General features: G+C 40.3%; 1 protein-coding gene across 1 annotated transcript in view; it reads right to left on the bottom strand.

Annotated features, from left to right (window-relative positions):
• Positions 1–7793, bottom strand: part of TSHR (thyroid stimulating hormone receptor) — a 100185-nt gene that overhangs the window by 10805 nt on the left and 81587 nt on the right. The window lies entirely within an intron of this gene.

Genomic DNA, 7793 nt, shown 5'->3' with positions numbered 1-7793 from the left:
ATAAAGATGATGGAGGCTGTCAAGGGAAGGGCCTCATTGGGGGAGATACTTTAAGCAAAAGGTCTGAAGGAGGTGAGCAAGAGAGCCAATGCTGATATATGGGGAAAGAGCATTGCAAGCAGAGACACCAGCCCAGTGCAAAGGCCCTGAGGTGAGAGTGCACCTTGGTGTGTTTGAGCATGCAAGGAGGCCAGGGTGGCTGGAGCTGAGACAGTGGTCGTGGGGGAGGGGGTTTGAGGAGTTTAGGAAATGTGTGAGAAGAAGTCAGATAATGGGGGGCCATATCATGTGTGTCTTGTAGGCCATCAAAAGTACTTTGTCCTTTCATCAGAGTGAGATCATAAGCCTTCAAAGGAATGGCATAAACTAACTAATTTTAAAAGGATCTATCTGGTTATTGCTTTGAAAGTAAACCAAAGAGGAGAAAGAGTGGAAACAAGGATACCAACAATAGAGTGGATGATGCCTTAGACAAGAGTGATAGCAGTGGAGATGCTGAAAATGGTTGGCGTTTGTATAACTTTAAAAGATAGAGCCAATGGGATTTTCTGATGGCTTAGATATAGGGTATGAGAGAAAGAGAGGAGTTAAGAATGACTCCAGGATTTCAGGTCTGCAACTAAAAGGGTGGAGTTGTCATTTCCTGAGATGGGGAAGGCTGCAGGCAAGGTGGGTTTGGAAGGAATGATCAGGGATTCAGTTTTAGACAGATCAAATTTGAGATGCCTATTAGACATCCAAATGGCATTGTCAAGTAGACAGTGTATCATAAAGACTGGAATGTGGGAGAGTTGTCTGAATTGGAGATTTCTATTTGGGTAGCATAAGCATTATGCAGTCAAATGGATGAGATCACCAAGGAAGTGAATGGAGATAGAGATAAAAAGAAGGCCAGTGCTCTGCGGAACTTCTATTTTTGAAAGTAGAAAACTTTTGAGGATGATACTAGTTGTACTTTTAGTCAATTGAAGAACTGCAAAGGTTTGTATGACTTTGAGGATCTTTGCAATGGCTCCATTATCTCTCCCACCAAGAGCCAGCCCCCTCGTTGGGAAATGCTATGCAAATTTCTCAGTAGTTATAAAAAACAACCTTACTGTTTTTCTCATATTGGTGGCTATGGAAGTAAAAGATGTTACTGATCAATTAACTTGAGTTGTCGACCCAACTTCTCTGGTCTGAAGATTCCTAGGGCTAGACTGACCATCTTCTGGTTCCCAGCAAGAAGCCAGCATGCAGACAATTCTGGAAAGGGAATTGTCTGTTCTTTCTCTTCAAATTCTTCTGTGACCTCCCTCGAAGCTCTCGGAGACTCCACAAAATGGTCTCAGGCCCTCTCCTTTGCTGGGTCTCTGAAGACGTGTGACTGAGGAAGGGCAACCTGCTTCGGTTGCCTCCTCGGCAACTCAGCCCCTTGGCATGAGTCTGGCTGGTGCCCAAAGGGGCACTGCCCAAGTCTGTTTATCTTTGTAATTCATTTCACAGTCCATGAGCAGAGCAGTCTTGCAGACAAACCTCCTCTGGTTTCCACCCCTCGGAGGTTCCCTTCCCTCCAAGAGAGCTGCTCTGAAGGCTCCGCTCAGCAAACACAGAAAGGAAGACAAGGAATTCCAGGTATTAGGTCTTCCGGCTCAATTTCGATTTCCCGTCCCCTGAGGGAGGTCCAGTGCCTGCTAAATAGCCGGGAGGCCCAGAGCAGTCCCGAGACAGTGGCTGGGACAGGACTAATAGAGTCAGGGCTGAGGGAGCGCAGAGGCGAAGGAAAGAAAGCATGGGGGTGAGTTGAAGAGAGCCACACACTGTCACATGTTATGCAACCGTAACTAATATTTCCATGGTAACCCTTCAGTGGGTCAGCCCACCTGCTGAGCCAGGTCATATTCCTCACAATACGATTTCAGCACAACATACTTTTAGACACTATTCTTCAGCCCAAATTATGTTTTCCTTTTCTTTTTTTCTCAATTACAGTTTATATTATATTCATTTCAGGTGTACAGCCTAGTGGTTAGATATTAATATAACTTATGAAGTGATTCTCCCGATAAGTCTAATACCACCTGACATCATACGTAGGTATTACAATATTATTGACTATATTCCCTATGCTGTACAGCCCTGTGACTATTTTGGAACTGCCAGTTTTTCTTTTGTAGTCTCTCTTTTTTGTTTTTTTGAACACATCCTATGTTTTCCTTAGACTTATTTTTTGTTCTTTCTCTTATAATCCTATCTCTGTTGTCACTCTACCCCTCATCTGAAGACCATCTCAAACATCAGCTCCCTAAATGAGGCCTTTACTGGTTACCCTAACCAGAAATGATAATCTTGATTCTCTAATATCTCTTATGGCTCTTTTTACATTAAATTCACAGCACAGTTACTTATTCCCTTTTCTCCTGAATTTGATTGTAACCTCTTTAAAAGCAGAGGTTGTGTCTTACCCTTCTAACTTTCCTGGCATTCAGTAGGTGCTCAGTAAAATGCCTGTAGAACAAGTGAGTAAATGCACATCTTGCACAGGTTTTTTTTCAGATTAGCCATTTCTTCTTAGAAAGGGAAGAGAAAAGGGAGAGAGGATGGGGGAGAGCTAGTAGTTATGCCTAAAACTGATTTTATTTAGGCCAAAAATTTTACCCAGGATCACAATAATAAAAAGACAAAACAACACAATTTTAAAAATGGTTAAAATATTTGACAGACATTTCAGAAAAGAAAATATACAAATGGCTAATAATATGGGAAATGCTCAACATCATTAATAATCAGGGAAACACAAAGTACAACCACAATGAGATACCACTTTATATCCATTAAATGGCTAGAATAAAAAAGATTGATAGTGCAATGGGTTTGCCAACCTGCAACTCTCAGACCTCACTGGTGAGCACAGAAAATGGGACAACCATTCTGGGCAAGTTTTGCAGTATTTCCTATAAAGTTAAATATACATTTATCCTGTGACCTAACAATTTTACTCTTAGATTTTTACACTAGAAAAATAATAAGCTGTGTAGGGAGGTGTCTATGGGATGGTGGGGCATGAGGGAACTTTCTGGGTGAAGAAAATATTTTAAGCCTTGACTGGGATAGAGTGGCATAGTTTTGCTAAAACTCATCAAATTTCACATTTGAGAAATGTGCATGTTATTGTATATAAGTTGTACCTCAATAAAAAATGAGCAACCTAGAAAGTCATGTATTCAACACTCCTGTGCACTTTAGGAATGCCCAAAAGAACCCTGCCACACTTCTTCAGCCATCTAACAGTATGATCTTGTGACGATCATTGAGTCAGAAAGAAAAACATAAAAAGGCTTATTTTTTCTGTACACCAAGGTGGCAGAGCCATGACCCTTAGATTTTCAAATGATTAGTTTGACCAGCACAAAGAACAATGGTTAATTTTGAAGTTTATTTTTTATTGATACATGTAATGCAAACTCAAGGATATTATAAGGGATTTCCCCTTCTTAGGAGATACTTATAATAGTAAGGGGGACTGTAATAGTATAGTCATTTTTAACAGTAAGTTAATCTTATTAGTGTGGGTTATATAATTTAGACCTTAGAGAACCCTGGTTATTATAGAAGGCATTGCATTTCAGGGTGTTCTTTCCTTTGGGATTATAAACACCAAGAACGCTTTCAAAATAAGATTAAAAGAAAAGAAGATAGTAAAAAATAGAAAGTATAAAAATAGAAAATGAGATTGCATATCTTGATTAAAAATCAATAAGTAAGAATGTTATTAAATAAAATTAAGAAGGTTTTTTTTAAAAAAAAAAATAGCAAAGGTTGGAGAATAGATCTTACTTTAGCTGTGGCATCTATTTAAAATTGGATTCTTTTCCGAGAAATAACTTTGGCAAAAGGTGGTAAACTAAGTGGGCACTTTTGTTTTTGCCAACTTTAGAGATGACTGTATTCTGTCATAATTACCTTTAGGAGGCAGACATACCTATGCCATTCCGTTCTCTTTCTAGATGAAGTTTAAGCTTTTCCAAGTTTGGCTTTTACATCAAATCCCATCTTAGTCATGGCTGTTTGATTTTCAGTTACAATTTATCAAATATTTATCGAGTACTTCCTTTCTTCTCTTTTGAAGTAGGGGGGTTACAAAAAGTATATGAGAGTCCATTTCCTCTAGGATCTTAAAGTCTAGTCTCGAGGAGGAAGTATGTGGAAAATAAAGTAATGAAGATTTTGACAAAAGTTCAACACAAGAATTAGTGATGTCACTTTAGTGCATACTTAGTTAAATGAATTTTAAGAAAACTGTGCTTGGAATTTGAAGAATGAGACTGGGCTTATCTTTGTTCTTTTCTACCTTTCCTTCTACTGGCCTCTCAGATGCTGCCACCCCCATTGTCCCTCTCTTCCTATACTGGTGGCTTATTTTTTCTTAATTTAATTTTTATTAAAATTACGCATGGGCCCACTTTTTATTTTTATCCTCACCTGAAGATATGTTTATTGATTTGTAGGGAGAGAGGAAGGGAGAGGTAGATAGATAGGTAGGTAGATAGATAGATAGATAGATAGATAGATAGATAAATATCAATTGGTTGCCTCCCATATGTGCAAGGATCAAACCCGCAACCTACGTATGTACCCTGATTGGGAATCGAACCTGCAACCTTTTGGTGTCCAGGGTGATGCTCCAAAAAACTGAGCCAACTGGCCAGGACTGGACCTATTTTTAAAAAAAGCAAATTACACTGGAAACTTGATAACCCCCACGGCAAGCCCTTGTGCTGCCCCTCCCTGCATTCTGCTTTTTTTTTTATTCTGCTTTTTAAAAAATATATATATTTTATTGATTTTTTACAGAGAGGAAGGGAGAGGGATAGAGAGTTAGAAACATCGATGAGACAGCGATCAGCTACCTCCTGCACACCTCCTACTGGGGATGTGCCTGCAAACAAGGTACATGCCCTTGACCGGAATTGAACCTGGGACCCTTCAGTCCGTAGGCCGATGCTCTATCCACTGAGCCAAACCGGTTAGGGCCCTGCATTCTGCTTTTTGAAGAAGCAACCACTCTTAACTTATGATTTTTTTTCCATAATTGGAAATATTTCTCCATGTATTGGCTTTTGATTCACCTACTGACTCTCTACCATGAAGATGGGAGTTTTGCTCTCTTCACCCTACACACACACCTACCTGACATCCCCTCTACTCCCCTGAAATAGACTGAGGACATATTTGGATAAACCCATATTCAGTATTTTAGTTATTACAACTCTGCATATTGTAATTTAATTTCCTTTTTATGTAACTTTTTTGTTTCTTCATGAGATGTCTGCCTCTCTTTTTTTATTAACGTATCTTGGTTTGAGTGGACCTCTTGCTTAGTCTTGCCACGTGCTCTAAAGTTGTGTAAAACACCTCTCAAACCAGGTTTTCATACAGTCAGTCTTGTCAGATAATCTACCAATCCCTTTTTATTTCTAGAACTTTCTTTTGGCGTCCTCCATTCTCCAGCTCTGATATGGACGCCTGAGTCTCAAGATTCCCAGGCCCTGTCTTTTTGGTCATCCTGGGAATTACATTTGTTTCTCTCCTGTGTTGATCACTGCTTCTGAATTCCTCCCTATTCCCCTACTTGGTGGAACCAAGAGGGAAGGGTAGGGGAGATTTGGAGGCTTTTATCAGCTAGACCAGCACTGCTGAAGGTGTGGTGCCCTTTGGCTATTGCTACGAGTCTTTGATAAGGTCAGAAGCTTGTACTGGAATGTAAGTCAACTACTTCACTGTCCAGTTTGAACAACTTTGTTTTCATGGGAAGATTTAAAGGCAGGTTAATCTTCACTGTCTGATTTTAACAAAACAGAATTTTTATAAGTGACATTCATCATTTTCACCAGGAAAATCATATAACGTGGAAATGTTTTCAAATACCTATTCTACAGGCTCTTTCCAAATCACAAATTTCTTTAGAAAAGCAGCAACCTTTCTCATTCATTGGTGAAATATCACCTTTATCTTGAAGGAGTGGTTAAAGATATCTTTCAAAAATACCTTTTAGGCTCTGGCCAGGTAGCTCAGTTGGTTGGAGTGTCATCCTGTACATCAAAAGAGTCTGCAGGTTAGATTCCTGGTCAGGGCATATACGTAGGTCGTGGGTTTTAGTCACTTTCTCTCTCTCTCTCTCTCTCTCTCTCTCTCTAAAAATCAATAAAAACATATTCTGTGGTGAAGATTAAAAAATATGTAGCTCTCAGGTTAAAAAAAATCACAGAAAAGGTCAACACATTTTTTCACTTGTCTTTTTATAAAAAGAAGAATGCATAAAACTTTTTAAAGTATTTGTCATGACTTTACAATGAATCTCCACATAATACAGATTTTCAGGGTCACTCTGCCCTCTTTCATGGAACCTATGCATTAAGAGAATAAGGCCATAAATCCAAGTAAGTGGGTGCATTTAATCTAAAAGTGAAGTAGAATTGTTAAAAGTGAGAGTGAGGATAAGTCTTTAACACTGTGGATCACTCACTGTTTTCTTGGATGCCTCCATTCCCTACCTGACACTTGAGGGATAGTGGTCATCCTAAATAATAAAACCCTAATATGCAAATCGACCGAATGGCGGAACAACTGGTGGAATGATCGGTTGCTATGACTCACACTGCCCCCCCGAGAGGGAGGTGACTGGAGGCAGGGGTGGGAGGCTGCCGGCCAAGGCGGGTGCCAGTGGGGGCTCCCCAATTGCCCCTCCTGTCGGTTGCCTCACAGATGGTCCTGATCACCAGCCAGGCCTAGGGACCCTACCCTATATATTGGGAACAGTCTCTTAGATTTAAAAATTAAAACCTGGCAAGGCTACTCTAACACTGAAAAAACAGGATGATGCAGTGATGACATGCATGGACTCTGAAAAAACAGGATGATGCAGTGATGACATGCATGGACTCTGGCTTGCACATTTTGTGGTCAGCCCTGATTCTGACACTTATAACTGTGTGACAAAGCCAATTACTTTTCTCTCTGCTTCAATTTTTCCACCCATAAGATGGGGAAAATGGTACTGGTACTACTGCCTCAGAAGGATCATGTTATGTACTACTTTTTATAATTAGGGCAAAAAAAGTAGACGGCAAGATGCCTTTCACCTGTATGAAAAGTATGGTAACTGGTGCATGCAGCATCCTGGATTGCGAGAGGGATTTCTGACTGCTGGTTTAGGCCCGACATCCCCTGAGGGGTCCCGGATTGTAAGAGGGCGCAGGCCAGGCTGAGGGCCCCCCCCCCCACCCGTGCATGAATTTTGTGCACTGGGCCTCTAGTCTGTATATAAAATATTAGTAACACTTAATTTGTTGTTATTTTTAAAAGCATAAATATACATAGAGCCTCTACTATATCCTTTTATCTCTACTGGATTGATTGGTGCTTCTCCTGAGGTACTGTGCTCCATTGGCAAGCACTTGACTAGATGCTCAATGAGTTTCTAAAGTAAGGCCAAACCAAGGAGGTGAAAAGACGGCACTGATGGATAGGCCGCAGGGAGATGGAATTGACAGAACTTGATCAATGTTGGCCATGGAGGTGTACATCAGAGGAAATGCACAAATAGGTACTTTTTCCATGATGTTTCTCCATGGTGTTCACATCCCATCTCTCCCAACAATAAGTTTTTCCAGATATGAATACAACTATCACCTATACCAGTGATGGCGAACCTTTTGAGCTCGGCGTGTCAGCATTTTGAAAAACCCTAACTTAACTCTGGTGCCGTGTCACATATAGAAATTTTTTGATATTTGCAACCATCGTAAAACAAA

Source organism: Myotis lucifugus, unplaced genomic scaffold (assembly GCF_000147115.1).
Source record: "Myotis lucifugus unplaced genomic scaffold, Myoluc2.0 scaffold_34, whole genome shotgun sequence".
NCBI lineage: Eukaryota > Metazoa > Chordata > Mammalia > Chiroptera > Vespertilionidae > Myotis > Myotis lucifugus.
This window is presented reverse-complemented; position numbering and strand designations above follow the sequence as displayed.